The sequence below is a fragment of the Tachypleus tridentatus genome, chromosome 12 (genome assembly GCF_004210375.1).
Source record: "Tachypleus tridentatus isolate NWPU-2018 chromosome 12, ASM421037v1, whole genome shotgun sequence".
In the NCBI taxonomy this organism is placed as follows: Eukaryota; Metazoa; Arthropoda; class Merostomata; order Xiphosura; family Limulidae; genus Tachypleus; species Tachypleus tridentatus.
The window spans coordinates 64,379,463-64,397,866 of record NC_134836.1 but is presented as its reverse complement, the minus strand read 5'-3'; the positions used below and the strand labels follow the sequence as shown (position 1 = coordinate 64,397,866).

The 18,404-nt window shown below is 33.5% G+C and overlaps 1 long non-coding RNA gene across 1 annotated transcript; it reads right to left on the bottom strand.

Moving 5' to 3' along the window:
- Window positions 1–17,330: 17,330 nt before the first annotated feature.
- Window positions 17,331–18,120, bottom strand: LOC143235198 (uncharacterized). The gene is made up of 2 exons (XR_013018967.1): window positions 17,981–18,120; window positions 17,331–17,658 (listed from the first exon to the last, which is right to left on the bottom strand). It is a non-coding gene; the product is annotated as an uncharacterized LOC143235198 (long non-coding RNA).
- Window positions 18,121–18,404: the final 284 nt, after the last annotated feature.

Here is an 18,404-nt window from a genome sequence, read left to right as displayed (position 1 = left end):
AAGACTTTTCAAGATCTTCTGTAAATGTAATGCTACAAAAATGCATATTCGAACCGAGGAAAAGTTAGGACACCCTACCCCTAATAGCTAGTGTCACCCCTTTGGCTGAAATAACTGCAGTAAGACGCTTCTTGTAGCCATCTACCAGTCTCTGACATCGGTCTGACGAAAGCTTTCCCCACTTCTCAATGTAGAATTCTGTCAGCTGTGAGATGTTTGAGGGGTTTCTTGCATGTACAGCCCGTTTCAAGTCACCCCACAGCATCTCAATGGGATTAAGATCTGGTCTTTGAGTCGGCCATTCCAAGACTCTCCATTTCTTAGTTTTCAGCCAGTCCTTAGTAGATTTACTGGTATGTTTTGGGTCATTGTCGTGTTGCAGGGTTCAGTTCCGCTTCAGCTTTAATTTTCTTACAGATGGTCTCACATGATCCTAAAACACCCTCTGATACACAGTAGAATTCATGGTGGATTCTGTTATTGTGAGCTGTCCAGGTCCTGCTCCAGCAAAACAGCCCCAAACCATGATATTTCCACCTGCATGCTTTACAGTTGGCATGAGGTTCTTTTCCTGGAATGCTGTATTTGGTTTACGCCAAACATGTCCTCTGTTCTGGTGTCCAAATAATTCAATTTTGGACTCATCTGTCCAAAGAACATTATTCCGGAAGTCCTGGTCTTTGTCTACATTCTCTCTGGCAAACTTCAGTCTGGCCTTCATGTTTCTCTTAGAGAGCAAAGGTTTCCTCCTTGCACACCTCTCATGCAAGTTACACTTGTGCAGTCTCTTTCTGATTGTAGAGGCATGCACTTTCACATCAACAGTAGTCAGAGCCTGCTGTAGGTCCTGTGATGACATTTTAGGTGTTTGGAGACCTCTTTTAGCATCTTACGGTCTGCTCTCGGGGTGAACTTGTTTGGATGACCAGGCCTGGGCATGTTGGCAGTTGTTTTGAAAACTCTCCACTTGTTGACTATTTTCCGGACAGTGGAATGGCTAATTTCAAACTCTTTTTAAATCATAGACTGGTATATGGCTACAATAATGGGGTAATACTAGCTATTAGGGGTAAGGTGTCTTAACTTTTTCATCATTTCGAATATGCATTTTTGTAGCATGACATTTACAGAAGATCTTGAAAGGTCTTTTCTTCAGTTTTAATTGTTTAGCTATATTTCTATAATCTATCAGTATTGCTAAAATTGAGATAAAATATCTATATATTCAAAAATGTTACAAATATACAGAGGCTTTCATAGGGTGTCCTAACTTTTTCACATGAGTGTATGCAAAATTACTTCAAATGACATTTTCATTAAAATTATAATTATCTGTGTACTTATTTATGCTAAGTTTTATGTTTAATATTGTAAAATAATAAATTAAGAAAATTTTAAATTCTATTTCTTATTGTATTAAATCTATTGCAAAAAATTTGTATTGGATTTTATAGTAAAAAGATGAAATAACACCAACAAAATTCAAGACAGACTTGCTACAGAGGAATCAATCTGGATAGAGATATAACTTATGAGGAAAGCTTCACTAAATATAACAGTTTTTTCAGCCCTGATGGACAGTTTGATTACAAAATGTAACTATCTTTATATGTGTAAAAACGTCTGGTATGGGTAGAGAAAGCACAATGTTCATTTCTGTACCCATACCTGTCGTTTGTACATATATATATTTCTCTACAAGTGAGATTTCTCGTCATCACGGATTGTAACTGTCTTTATATACTTGGTTCAGGTGACACTAGAATGAATTTATATCGTTGTACAGTTATATTCTTTCCTATTTTGCATCATTACGTACTAAATTTATATGTCTTGCTTATGTCACCAGACAAAGTGTTACCAGATTGCTATGACTGGTGACAAAATGTCATTGTTCCACAAAGTCGGGTTAGTACATATTTGATCAATATAAATATAATTAATAAAATCAGTTTAAATTAGTAATTTACCAGTTAATTAACTTTCCTTACCATTCAATTAAACCATCGTAGAAAAGGATGACACTGTAGAATAATTAAAACGAGCTCTTAGATATTAAATTAACTCAATAATGATTTTCGGTAACATGATTACAATGAAATACTCAGGACATATTTCGTTTTAACAATGTATTAATTTTCTCACAACATAGATTTTGCAATATGACATGCACACAATGACACGTTTTGTAACATAACATTTTCGGAAAACATTAGTCAATCTCGGTTGTGTCATCGTCTAAACTAAGTTATAATAATTTAAAAAGAATTGCAACCAGTTGTTATCATTCATATACTTATCAAACGTTTTGTCTAAACTCACATTTACTTCTTCTACAACGTCTGAAGATAACCCATCCCAAAGGCCAACCAACTTCTTAAATAATTGAAACTGCTTTAGCTAAAAATGACTCCTACCCTTCTATAAGTTATACCTGTGTCCCTCAGTCCTTCTATTTTCATTGGTAAATATAGAAAAAACTATTATACATCAGCACAATAACAACCTTACTTTCAATCTCAAACAGTTTCATCAGACCAATACAACTCTTGTTTCATGTAGAGAAAACAGTTTGATAAATTTCAGCATCTCCTCGTATGACAAAACAACATTTTTTTAAATGTACTTTTAAAAATCATTACTGTTAATTTTTAAATCTACAGAACTTCTTTTCTCATATATCCTTTTTCATATTTTGAGTTATTGTTTTACCAACATTTTGATCTTATGAATCTGATGTCATACCAGTCAATTTATATTTCTTAAATTTATGATGATTTTAATAAATCTTGTCTCTTAAACTCTGTATGAGCCAACCTGTTTATTGTTTCCTAGTAGCTACACTTTTCATTCTATAAGGAATATGTTTACCATGAATACTGAAAAATTTACCTTTAAAAAGTTTACACATCTGATCAGTGTCGCCAAATAACTCAGATGACCAATTCAGAACAGATTATTCTTGTTCCATCCTTTCAATTTTTATTTTAAATTATGACCCAAATATCGCTGTTATTTACCTCTATTTACAACAAAACATTGCATCTAATGGATCACTTATCATATCCATCCAGATGTTCTACAATTTCCATAATCATTTCTGTATTTGAAATTAAGAATACATTTAACATAGCATTGTTTTAATAGATTCATTGACTAATTGCTTAAGAACCTCAACAGTTTACAAAAGCATTTCTCCTTCATGGTTTGACTTTAATATTACCCAATATATATGTTACATTATGATTTCATTAAGAGCTGAAATCTTAATCTGATTGTAAAGATTCTCATTAATTTCATCAGTATTATTGTGGTGTTTAAGAAATTCCCACTAAAAGGTCATTCCTTTTATATCCACTAATAACGACCCAAATGGGTTTTATCTCCAAACTGATATTCTTAATGTGACCAGAATGTAACCCGTACTTACACATAAACCCATTCTTTTCTTCTCTCTTTAACATTCCATTCACTTTAAATAGCCAAAAACTCTTTTTACAAAGATTCTATATCAAAACATTTACGTTTAACTATCTCTCAGTTATTCCCATTATATCAAAATCCTCTATTCCTACCAGTGGCTTAAATTCATCTATTTTATTTGTTTTATATTTCGAGAATTATAATAATAATAACAATTAAGCTTATTAGTAATTATAATTCCTCTTTCCTATAATAAACATGTGTCTTCCTTTTATTTTCTTTCAGTTTAATCTCTCCTGTTCCTCATAACTATCTAGTTCATTTTTAAATATTCTATTAAAGCCGAGTAAGTACACTTAGTCAGCTCCTATCCTATTGAAATGTAACTATCTAGTCAATGTGTTCATCCTTACGTACAGATTTCAGCCCAGCACTTAGCCCTAGTGACCTATTTATAACTTCATCTCACAGTTAGTTTTGCAGAGTAGCCCTGACAAAATTACTTCATGGCTCTTTTTTCTTTAAATTATTTTATGAACTCACGACACTTCTGATAATTCTCTATATTAAACTTTCTGTTGTGTTAGTTACATCCTCCATCTGTACCCTTAGGTATTATAATCTTTTTCCTCCCTATTCACAACATTGATTATTGTCCCCCTCTTTTTAATAATCACCTATAGCTGACAGCCTACTTATCTTCCACGTCTTTCTCTGACCCTTTGGTTTTCCTTCCATCCAACATTTCGTATTACTAAAAACAATATACACAGTTGTAATGTACACATTTGATTTATCCATTCTTTCTTCCTTCATGAACTGCTGCAATGGCAGAAAACGAAGAATTTATATGCGACATTGAAAAAAGAAAAACAAACCATAACTAAAACTTTCAGTAAACGTGCAACAATTACATTCACATGACTCCCACATGCTGCAATAATGTCCGTTAGGTGGCGTAGCATACTCTCAATTAACTTTACGCGTCTTTGATTTGGAATTCTGTTGCACTCTTCAGTCAGTGCCGTAGGGTTGTAGGGGGTTTGTTCCTCTTCCTGACTGTTCGGCCAAGATCATCCCAGAGGTGCTCTTTCGGGTTGGTATCTGGGCTTACAGGTGGTTGATCAAGGACCAACACACCACGTTGTTGCAAGGAGTTTTGCACATTGCGAGAAGTATGAGCCTGTGCATTGTCCTGGAAAATACCCTGGCAGGAAGTGGTGATCCAGGATATCCTGATACACAGTACCAGTGACGTTTTGAGTCAGAATGACCAACTGGCTGATAGCTGTAGAACAGAATACACCCCAGACCTACACTGAACCTCCGCTCCCTGCGACGTTGGGTTGAACATTTTCATCATTCAGCTGTTCTCCAGGAAGCCTGCGCACTCGTATCCGTCCATCAGTGGGGTATAGCAGAAAATTGGATCCGTCAGCAAAAACTACATAATTCCAATGTGTGATCGTCAGATTACGGTGTCGCTGAGCCCACTGCAAGTTGTTGTTGCTATGTATAACTGTCAGTTTAGATTTCTTGCTTTGTATCCAGCTTGCACTAGCCGTCGATTAAGCGTCTGGAATGAAATTCAGATCAGTTGTTGCGCACGTAACGCAGAGGCAATAGACCTGGAGGACATCGTACGGTTTCGACGAGCAATGGTGAGAATCCGACAATCATCGCGTGCTGTAGTGGTACGTGGACGGCCCGTTGGTCTGCTAGGACTCACACTTTCTGTTAGAGCTCTTCTTCTGAGAACTCTGTTGACGGTCTGCCTGGATACATCAAGTCGTCTTGCAATATCGCTTTGTTTCAACCCAGCGTTGTTGTGGGCGACCATCTGATTTCTCAACTCTACGTTAGTAGGACCTAGCATAATGTCTAGAATATTTACAGGGTTGAAAACGCGTCGCCAACAGGTAGGTACGAAAGTAACACCAAGATCCCTGGCTTTTATACCTCACTCCAGACACTGCGTTTGGGACAATTCTCAGAACACTCCCATGTTCAAGGGATTAAACCGACTCAAAATGTGTATTTCCTGCAGGACCTAATGAACCTCCATTCCAATTTTTGCTGAAGATCCATACAAACTCAGAAGTATTTACATGGACAAATAACAGTCAGTACTATTATATTTTGCCCCCCGCTAGCTGGTACAGTGGTATGTTTACGGATTTACAACGCTTAAATCAGGGATTTGATTCCCCTTGGTGAGCTCAGCAGATAGCCCGATGTGGCTTTGCTATAAGAAAACACACACTCTTATATTTATATATATCGCGCCAGTGCATTAGATCTGCGTGTGATGTATTTATGACGTCATATCCTCACCCTGAGAATGGAGAAAAATAAATTTATCCGGGAGAGGAAACAGAAGTGAAAATGGAAAATCGTCACCCCCTATTGAGAATCTACATGGATACAGGATAAAAATTTCGCGAAGATGGAGGTTACACATCGCGTAATAAAATCGTTTTTCCAATATCATTAAAGCAAAAGTTCTATTATAGTATGAGAAGAAAACTTTGTTAAAAAAAATGGCTTTAACGACAAGCACTATAAACTGTGATGCAAAGATAAATATAAACCCATAAGGTAAAAATATATAACCACCCATTAATATAATTGATAAATTTGTAAAGACAAATCGTATCCTTCTCAGTCTCCTTCTCAAGCCTCTAATTTCACATTGTTATTGTAAGGTGTGTTGGGTATAGAAAATGTCGAAGAATAATAGCTTGATTTATAACTGAAGGTTTTTTGATATGATGATTGATAAGTCTCTTTTGGTGATAAGCTATATTCAAGTGTCAGCAATATTGCTGAAATTGTCCCCAACGTTTATAGATACATCACTGATACTAATAATGATGTATACAGCAACTAAGGCAGAGTTGTGTCTAATAATTTTTGATAATGATAATTTATCGAGCTTTTAGAATAAATGCAAATAGTTCTAGTCAGCAAGAAACAAGCTCAAGTCAAAGATTTCTGAAAATATCTACAGAAAGACAAGAATATAGTTTTTTGTTTTATTTTATACAGTATTAATGATTAAACATAATTATTTCTTTCGATAGTTTCTTTAAACTCTAGCGTAGGGCCTGGCATGGCCGAGCGCGTAAGGCGTGCGACTCGTAATCCGAGGGTCGCAGGTTCGCGCCCGCGTCGCGCTAAAAATGCTGGCCTTTTCAGCCGTGGGGGCGTTATAATGTGACGATCAATCCCACTTTTCGTTGGTAAAAGAGTAGCTCAAGAGTTGGCGGTGGGTGGTGATGACTAGCTGCCTTTCCTCTAGTCTTACACTGCTAAATTAGGGACGGCTAGCACAGATAGCCCTCGAGTAGCTTTGTGCGAAATTCCAAAACAAACAAACAAACTCTAGTGTAATAAATCAACTTGTAAAACTAAACATAAGATATAAAAATCATTCCCGATTAATATATTGATTGAAATCTTCTCAGACAAAATTTAATACTAGGAATTGTACATCCAGATTTTAACTGTGTTATTGGTATTTACTAATTGCACATGATTATGTAACTAGTCTGTTTTTCACTTCAATATTCCGATTAAATGACCCTCGCATCTTCTTATCTTGTGCACTACTTAGCTCTCGAAGTCTATTCTTTATTAAACATAATTGTGCATTACTTCTAAATATATTACAACGGTCATTTGAATGTATTTTATTTAATGAAGTTTTTATTTGACAGTCAGAAGATATAAAGGTCATTCTCTATAAAATTGATTGAAACTATTTGTTGATTCATTCCATCTTGATACTGGTAATTCTAGACGACGTACACTAGGTATTAAATTGGTGTTAGTATATAGATTGATTAAGTACAGGCTTGAAGTACAACTGAAGTTCAATTTGAATATAATATTTTTTTCTTAGTTTGCTTTTGTAAAGCAGAGCCACCTGTTGCGTTTTTGACTACAGCACGTATCTTTCGTGTCATAGGAGAAACACAAGGAGTACTTTTAGAAAGAGATTTTTGAAAATGTATTTTTTTCGCCTTTGATTTTAAATTGTTTCAGAAATCTTTCTGCAGTTGTTTTGAAGAAGAGGAACGACTGTAGTTAGATTGGTTTTTAATTTCATACTTTGTTTTGGTTGCTGGCAAAGAAAATCTGCGATTACTGTAAGTCTGGAAAGGGTAAATTGAAGTGAAGGAGATTTTGTCTCAAGTTCTACAGATGAAGTATTTGTATTTAAATACGTCATAGGCAAAAAAAAAACTGCATTGAAACAAGTGTATACACTATAACAAATCCACAACAATAAATCTGTTACACTACCAAAAAAAAAGCCAATGAAACAAAATTTAACATTAGAAGAAAGAAAGGGTCTAAAACTTCTTAGGAATAACGAAAATATTGTCATTCGAAGAGCCGATAAAGAAAACTCGATCGTTGTTTCAACAATCAAACAGTATGAATCCTAAATGGTTAGTATACTGAATGATACATCTAAGTTTACTCAATTAAATACTGACCTTAACCCAACATACATGAATAATCAGAAAACTACTCAAAATACAATTAAAATAAAAACTAGTACCTTTAAATTTTATATATTTTTTCATAGAAACCAAGCTAGTACACTAATAATCTACGGTTTACCAAAAGCTTATCAAACCCAATAACCTTACACCCAGGTATGCATTATTATAACTCTCCAAACTGAATTTTAGAAACTTATTTTCATAAAATAAGCACCCAATTAAAAAACACTCCACACTTTTTACAACACTTACGTATAATAGGCAGTAACGTCATTATGGCTATCTTTGATGTTTTAAACCTATTTCTTCAAACCCTTTGTCGCGAAGTAATACAACTTACATGGAGAAAACTTCGCACGAGATTCCAAAAAGATAATCAACTAAAAGCAGAAATACCAAAACGAATTCTTATAACTAGTCAGATTTATTTATTTTCAATACAAAAATTCGTACATCGTTCAGTTACGTAGACTTTCCATGGGAAATCCATTGAGTGATACTTTTGCTGCTCTTTTCACACACCAGATAGAACTTCCAAATTGAAACTTGTATTTTTTGCTTAGATATATAGGTAAATTTTTGTAGTTTGCCAAGATGAACAAACAAAATTTCTCAGCACATAAACAATCTACATAAAGACATACATTTCACACATGAAAATTAAATATATATTTTTAAATGTTAACATCATAAGACTACAAAACATTCAATCAGTCAAATATTTTATTTCAGTGCTTGCTCTAGTGAATGATATATGTGGTAGATGCTTTTAAAACAAAAAAGGACAGCTACATACTACTTTCGTTATTCTTTTACATTGTGCATACGAAACACAAAGGAAAGAATTATATACTAAGCCTAAATTTAATGGTGTCCACTGTATATATAAATAAAAAAAAGTTATATTTAAAATTCAAACCAAAATAAAACCCAATTACTCATATTATAAAATTTTACAACGAAGTCTGTAAATTTTCTTACATATGAATCTTGTTGTTGTTTTTTAAAGTTGGTAAAGCTATTTTGGCACAATATGAGTCATTTTCAGCTAAGACAGTTTTATTTTTCTAAGTGTATTTGGCCTTTCGAATAGGCTACCGTTAGATGTTGTAGAGGCAAAAAAGTTATAAAAAGGGCTTGATAAATATATAAATAATAAATGCTGGCTTTGAATGTTTTCTTTTGAATAGCTTTAGTATAGTTTAGTGAATGGGACAACCTAGATGGACCAGTAGATCTTTCGCTGTACCTAACTATTATGATAACTTGACTGATTTTGTTAATGCAACACGGCATATAAAATTGGCTGCATACATTTTACTGATGAAGTAAATCTGGGCCTTCAAAACAATATTCGCACAATGTAATGTTATTAGTATTAAGAATCACTTTTAATATCCATACGTGTTGGTGTTCTTTTGTTTAGATGAAAAGCCAGTAACTCCTCAACATCCTGAACTAGTATTTATGTAAAAGCAGAAATATATTTGTTAAAACTTTAAAACAATTAACTAAGAAACACGATACACATGACTCATACCTCTCTGTATATGTATGTAAATGATAAAGATGCAGATCTGTCATCTGGGTGTTTGTGTGTTTCAATCGTGGTGAAATTTCAAAAGTTTTGAAGAGTGCAAAAGCCCCTTTTAAATATAAATGAATTAAATTTTTGGTAATTTTTATTAATGTAATAAATTTATTTTAAATTATTACATATGTATTTTGGCAGAAATTCTTCTGACATGCTATTGTTAAATGTATTTACGTTTTACCCCTTTTCATGAAGTATGTACTGAAGACCATTGAAATGTTATTGGCTGTGATAAGAGGTTCTACTGAAGCGATCTATTAAATATTGTTAATTATCGGTTGATAGATGTGAACAATTAAACTATTTATATCATTTTAAACTTTGTGTGAAAATACTTTACTTACTAGTCCCTTCATAATAACAATTTCGTAAGACTCAAATTATCAGTAGTGTATTATATTGAAACTTGTGAAAAAGAAATTACATCAGCATAATATACTACTGATAATTTGAATCTTAAGATAACGTTGATATTTTATTCTCAAATATGTTACAACTGCTTATTGTAGTAAGAAAAATTTAAATAAATGAAATAGGCAAAACATATTTTTTCAACTTTCATATGATCAATGTATCTATACAGAAAGGAAAACAACAAAGAGATAAAATTACTATTTATATAAACGGTAGTTTATTATTGCTTCTCATGTGCACTGTTTTTCTGAAAATAACCTGTAACAGAAATTGTCTTATCCGTTTCCTTCAGTAAGTACATATAAGAAAGTCAGGTCAGAAGCATACAAAGATTGAATAGCTCATATTAAGATAAATTTTCATCTTCACTGTGGGCCTAAAATGGCCAGATAGGTTAAGACGTTCGGCTCGTAATCTGAGGATCGCTGGTTCGAATCCCCTTCGCACAAAACATGCTCGCCCTTTCAGCCGTGGGGCATTGTTATGTGACGGTCAATCCCACTATTTGTTGGTAAATGAGTAGCCTAAGAGTTGGCGGTTGGTGATAATGACTAGCCGCCTTCCCTCTAATCTTACACTGCTAAATTAGGGGAGGCTAGCGCAGATAGCCCTCGTGTAGCTTTGCGCGAAATTCAAACAAACCAATCTTCACTGTGTCACTACGGTGGAATTATTCGCTGGTTATCTAACTTTTTGGAAAATAGAAAATGTAGAGGGTACCTTTTATGAGTACTTTACTCCAGAAGCTGGCGTCCCTCAGGGAGGGGTGGTTAGCACTATACTCTTCTTCAAAATACAAAAACTACAGCCTGAAATATATATGAATGGAGTACTACTTCAGACTGCCATATCGGCAAAATTTTAGGTCTAACCTATAATTCAAAATTAACATGGATTAACCATGTAAACGAAATTAAAAATAAAGTCTGGCGAAGAACCAACCATGCTAGGAGTCTAACTGGCAAGAATAGTGGAGCATCTACAGACAACATACTAAAAATTTACAAAACATACATCACACCAGTAATAGACTACGCAGTTCCATCATGGATAACTGTAAGTGATAAAATAATTAAAATAAACTACAAACCATCCAAAACACACTCCTCACAACAGCATATAGAGTTCCCAGAGCAACATCATCTCAATTTATACATAAATATTCTAACATACCAACCATACCAGATAGACTCCTACATAATACAATAACGTACTTCGATAGAAATTGGATGAAAAACGAGTTACTATGCGAACTAGACAGATACCTCATGCATGATGAAGTTGGTCTTAAACACCTCTCCCTGATCAATATATATTTTAAACATAAAAAATAATAATAAAATAAGTAAAAAACAATAACAATAAAATAAAAATAATAATAAAATAAAAATACATATACATATAAAAATAAAATTTTTAAAAAAGTGCCACCTGCAAATAGACATATTACTGATAGGGCAAAGCAATATCTATACATGTATATCAATACATGCAGTACAGATTAAATTACAATAGGCTCAATTACAAAGCACGTAACAATTGTATATAGGTGGGTGTATATTTATATACATACATGAGCGTTTGTATGTGTATCTGTATATCACTTCCTATTGTTTTAAGCGTTTGCAAGCATTATTACACACTTTTATTTGTTATATTATCACGCCACCTTTGATTTGGAATGTTTTCGTTTAACGAGATTACTGTTCACTTAATGACATCTGAACAAGGGCATTGCCAATTACATTGTACCCACAACAGTATATATAATAGTATATTTGTAGTTAACTTTTCGTTGTCTTCGATGGTTAGACTTACAATACTTTTTTCTATAAATCTACCTTTGTTGATCTGTATGTACGCTCACGCGCGTATACGCATATGCGAACCAATTTCTATCTTTTCCTGTCACACACACACATATACTTCACTTTTAATTAATTAATTAATCTTTATTATATTTTTTGTTAGGCCTCAGAACACAAAAGATGTTTCGAACTTTAGAAACGTAACATTGTTAACCTGTAGCAGTACAAAACACCTAATTTATCTAATAATATTATTAACATTTTTTTCAAACAAGTCAAATATAATCATATAATTTTATTACGGCTTAAAATCACAATAGGAAGGTCGTTCCAGCCTGAAACGTTGTGTCTACTAGTTTAAAGTTAAGCACAAAGCTACACAATGGGCTATTTGTGCTCTGCCCATCACAGGTATCGAAAATCAGGTTCGTTGTTAAAAGAGTAGCCCAAGTGGTGGCGATGACTAGGTGCCTTCCCTTTAGTCGTACACTGCTAAAATATGGACGACTTGCACAGATAGCCCTCGTGTAGTTTTGCGCGAAGTTCGAAAACAATCAAATCAGGAAGTACGTCATTTTTTCATTGTTTTTAAAATATGAATAAAATTATATTTGCCAAATGCATTGATGGTTTGGCTGGTTATAGATTGTTGTAATACTTTACTACTAGTAATGGTCAACTTGTGAACCAAAACAAAGAGGAACGGGAGAATGTTATCGACTTCACGTTGTATGGAAAATTGTGTGCTGTCAAAATTGACTGTCCAGACGAACATGAGAACTTGAAGTCGAAAATACTGTTTATCGGAAGAAGAAACAAACAAATAAATATCTAAATTTTCTTTCATATCATACAGTAGCTGTTATAACTGGTAATATTTAAACATTAAAATCTAGTGCTACAAGTAAATGTTCCTCGTTTTACCTAGATAAAGAACTGTAGTTTGAAACTAGAACAGTTATTTGCTACAATTCATTTCTGTATTTTAAGAAAAATACATTTAACAACATACTTGTAAATAGCAATAATATATATTTACAAAAAAATGTATCATAACAGAAATGTGACTGTTGTACAAAATACGAGGGCTGTTCAAAAAATATGCGGACTGACGTCATAAAACAAAATGTACTTTATCTAGAAGTTACAGGTCTGAGACCCCTTCAAAACAATAAAGAGCGTTAGGGTTATACCAACATACCAACATTATTATTTTAAACAGTGCAAATGAAGATATCTGCAATCGGGAAATGGCGTCGTAATCAGCTGATCTGTGCGAACCTAGCGACACCAAGCGGATTCCCCTGGAACCAACTGGAGCCGCGCAATTCAAACAGTCCGCGTATTTTTTGATGTAAATCTATTGAATATATTGTATAATAGCAATTCTAATCTTATTATTATCGGCGACCTAAACAGTAAACATATAGCATTCAACTGTCGTAGTACAAACGCAAATGGCAATTTACTTTTTCAATTTCTGGATGAATCAAACCTGACTTTATTAAACGATGCAACACCGACACATATCTCGTACGCACACGGCACCAGTGAAATACTGGACCTATGCCTGTGTTCGTCAAATATGAGTCGCAAATTCGTAAATTTTCATGTTGGTCACGATTTGGATAGTGACCACCTCCCAGTTTGGTGTATCTTCAATCTCACCCCCTACTTAAATAAAATCATAGTTAAAGACCAACTGAACTACAAAAAAGCTAATTGGCCAGTTTTTCAAACTATATTAAATGAAACCTTACCTCCCGAAGTACTACATATTGCCGCGGACGCATCAGATATAGATGCATACTGTCATATCATCTCTGAGTGTCTAAAACATGCAGCCAACAGTTCGATACCGAAACAAAACACTTCACAACAACTCATTCATGGCAACCACATAAAGACATAATAAACTTAATTAAAGACAGACGTATACTCCGCAGACAATACATTCAAAATCGCAACCCCACACTTAAAACACAGATAAACACAATAAGGAATAAAATACGAAACTTAATCAGACAACAAAAACAAGAAAACTGGGACACCTTCTGTTCCGATCTAAATCACAAAACTGATCCTAAACAATTCTGGACACACTTGAAAAGATTTACAAATACAGGAACAACAACCACAGTATATCCACCACTGGAACTGGATGGAGAAACAGCATACACTAACACAGAAAAAGCCGAGATATTTAAAAAACACCTAGAAAACACGTTCAAGACACATCATGAACCAGACATGAACAGATACTTTTATAATACAGTTACCAACTTTATTGATCAAAACAGAAGCATTTTTACACCTAAATTTCCAGTCAACACAATTACACACCAAGAAAAAACAAAAGACTGGAGCACTCATCAACTGATAAAACATATCACTGTAACAGAAGTCGTAACTGCCATTAATAACACAAAAAACAAAGCCCCTGGAGAAGATGGTATTCAAGCTATCCTCCTAAAACAAGGCACTCAGAGATTATATGAACACCTAACAGCGTTATTTAATCTCTCACTATCAGCAGGATATATCCCCGTTTCTTGGAAGGAAGCAATAATATTGATGTTCCAGAAAGAAGGAAAGCCAGCGAATAAACCAAACAACAACCGCCCGATTAGCTTAACCAGTTGTATTGGCAAAGTATTAGAGAGGATAATTAGTAATCGTCTGATTAGTAATTACCAGAAATTTAAAACGGATTTCGAAAAAACCGCCAAACTACAGACCACCTGATTCGACTTACAGAATCAATTACCGACAGCTTCAACAAAAACGAATGCACTGTAGCTTGCTTTCTCGACATTGAGAAAGCTTTTGACACAGTGTGGCATAATGGATTACGTCATAGATTACTTGAAATGGCATTACCCCAGGAAACTATTCGCTGGCTGTCCAACTTCCTGGAAAACAGAATGTGTAAAGTAAATGTAAATGGGGCCCACTCGGGGTCCTTTTCACCCGAAGCAGGAGTCCCGCAGGGAGGGGTTGTTAGCCCTATATTATTTATCATGTACGTGAGTAATATGCCTCTGTCGGACCTAAATTTAGGTTATGCATCACAGTTCGCTGACGATGTAGCAGTCTGGAAAAGTGCCCCCACTCCGTCAATAGCAGCAACGAACCTACAACCAGTCCTAAATAACATCGAAGAATACTGCCAGAAATACAGAATCAAAATTAATATTCCAAAAACCCAAGTCATATTATTCAGCAGACTGAATAAGCTGAAAAAAGATCCACCAAAACTCTATATGAATGGATCACTTTTACTGACTGCTACTTCTGCTAAATTTCTAGGTCTAACCTATGATTCAAAATTAACGTGGTTACCACATATTAAAAATATACTGATACGAATCTGGAAAAGAGCAAACTATGCAAGAAGTCTTTCAGGTAAAATCCAAGGAACATCACCAGACAACATACTTAAAATCTACAAAACGTACATTAGACCAACAATAGAATATGCATCACCTGCCTGGATTAACATAGCACCCACACATGTACAGAAACTTCAACGTATACAAAATTCAGTACTAACTTCAGCATATAAAGTACCACGTAGCACCTCAACCACATTCATGCACAAGTATGCAAACATAGACACAATATCTGAAAGACTCTTGCATAATTCTCTAAAATATTTCAATAAGAATTGGCATAAAAATGACTTAATGTGTGATCTCGACAGATATCACGTACATGATGTAAATGGTCCTAAATACCTCTCCCCTTTTAACATATATTTAAGAAATGTAACACAAGCTGGCCACTATGCACTAGACACTTAGTCCTTGTTTCGTTTTTATTATTATAATTATTATTTTCTTTTTTTTAATCATTATTTTTTTTCTCTCTTTTTGAATAATAATTCAAGTATTGGATAATAATTATTATTATTACTTTCTTTTTTGTGTGTGTTACTACAAGTAGTAGTAGCATTCTCTCTATCAAGAAAAAGGAGAAAAATACAAAAAAAAATATATATATATGAAAATACAAAAAATAAAAAAATAAAAAAATGAAGAAAAAAAACACAAGAGAAATAATAGAAGGAAAAAAAAAACTTCTTGTTCGTCCATGCATGGACTGAGCCCTGAAATGGGCCTGAGTATGATGTTATACTTTTACTCTGGCCCAAAGCTTAAAAAAAAACAAACCTAAAGACAGACACTATAATTGTTCGGGAGGGAAGAAGAGGTCAAATGTACCTGACCCTCCTGGGTATTTAACATCAATACCCAAATACCGACACAGTGGAACAGCCCTCGTACTAGTCCAATAGAACACAAGTACAACACGTAACGACACAGTTACGATGGCATATGTGCTGTGTCAGTGAAACTTCCGCAATGTTAGCTAGGCACAGCTGAAAGGTCAATACAATAAAAAATTAAATATGTGACAAGATTTATGCTATTTATGCTACACATTTGTGTTATAATTTGTAGTCATTCTAGAACAAAAAACATTTTAATTTTCTAATTTTTTATAGTGGTTACAAGGTCAGATAAATCAAACGAACACCAGTGAAATTAACAGATAAAATATAGACCTTTTTAGGATTTTGACGTGAAATTTGAAAACATTCTAATGCATTAAAGTATTTTAATCTTAAAATCGAAAAAAAGGCAAATAAAAATAAACCTTAAAACCTAATGATAAAAATATATTTTGAATAGAAAATTCTGTAATCTTTACTGATAATCTGCCAAATTTTGTGAAGGTATGCCTACAAATTTAAAAGGTATAGCACGAAAACTATAACTAGAACAGAATGGTTACAAGGTAGGTCCCTAGGGATAAAAAGCCCATACTGAAAAAGTTAACAAATTAAAGCAGAATTACTAATAAATTATTATTTCATATACTTATTGTATTTAATTTTCAGTAAATAATTGAATAAATATAAGTACAGATATGAAATAAGAGTAATAACTCACCACAACTATGTACATTTATTCTTCTATTGAATTGTCAGGCTTTAGTGAAATAATGTTCTGTTAATTTTTGTTTTGAGGTATTTAAAAAATTTCCTACTTAATATAACAATGCTATACCCATGGTACTATGTTCCTTCTATAATTACTATCAAGCAAACTGTTTTAATAGTAACTTATATAACAGAAACAGCTTATCTCTAAATAGTAACTTAAGAGATTTAAATCTGTAGTGAAATGATCTTCCTAATTAGTGTTTATGAAGAATCAAAGACATGTGTAGAGCCCTTATACTGTTTATATAGGTGCAATGCTACTCTTTACTGAACCTATTATGACTACCTTAACACTTTATGACAATTAATAACAAACCCAAATAGTGATGTAAACATGTTATGTCAGCCAAAATTACCCATATGCAGATTTGTAGCATCATAATAATTATATATATTTTCCATCCATGTCTTAGAAGCATCACTGAGGCACATGTAATTCACCCTTTTTTATTCCTACTTTTTGTCTGTAAAATGAAATTCTAAGGTTTCCATGGCCAGGAATAAACAATATAAAGTTCACTGTTTTTCTCAATACAAAGATGAAAAGAACAACCAAAAGAGACAAACATGAAGAAAAAAAAGTTTTATTTATACTGGCTAATTTTTCATGGTTAAAAAAAATCAAAATTCAACCTACACTCTGCTACAGGGAGTTTTTTTCACTTTAAAATATGTCAAATCTGACCACTATATAATTTTTATCATGGTTCTCAAAGCCTGTCTTAAAATACATATTGTACAATACAAAGCACGCTGTGCTTCCTTGTGCTGTATAACACAACACATTTAACATATTTGCTTTTTCATTATTTGCGAGCCGTTCTTCTTACAGTTCGCCTGATCTTCCGAGGAGGATTTTTATTGATTGCAGAAACACTGAAGGGATTTTCTGAAGACCTGGAAAAAAACAAGTTTACTTAGCAACACCCATAAAAAATTATAACTTCTTACATCTAGCAATTCTCTGTAATATTCAACCTATCTTTCACAAGTTAGCAACTTAGGAATTTTACACAGTTGTAATTCTAAAAATACTAAATGCATTGTTAAACAATTCCTTTTTAACTTTTGTATAGGAACAACAAATATGAGTTTTGTTTGTGTAAATAATCATTCTTAAAAGCTTTTCACATATTTAAAATGAAGAACAATTTCATCTAATTCTAATGTACAAAATGTCGCATCCAATGAAAATTAAAAACACACAGATTAGACTTACGTTGGCTGGAATGAAAGTGTAGGGGTTGAGAATCCAAATGGGGAGACATTAGAATTGAAAAATGAAAGAGTGGGTGCAACAGAGGCAACAAGTTGTACTGGTGAACGAAATGAAAAGGAAGTTTCCTGTGTTGAAGCTCCAGGCACCTAATAATATACAGAGAATTCTGTTACTTTTAATTTCTTTAATAAAACACTTTATACAGTTACAAATTCTTTAGGAAAGTGTAAAAATAAAAATTTAGTTCTTATACAATTGGCTGTAAATTATATACTAAAAATACATAGGAGTATTAGAATCATCCTAAGGAAAAAAAACATTATATGGTCAACAGTTCAATACACAAAAAATGCTACTCTAACACTTCACATTTTCAGCATATGCACATTATTAATCATATGTGTAACTTAAAACAATTCTGCTG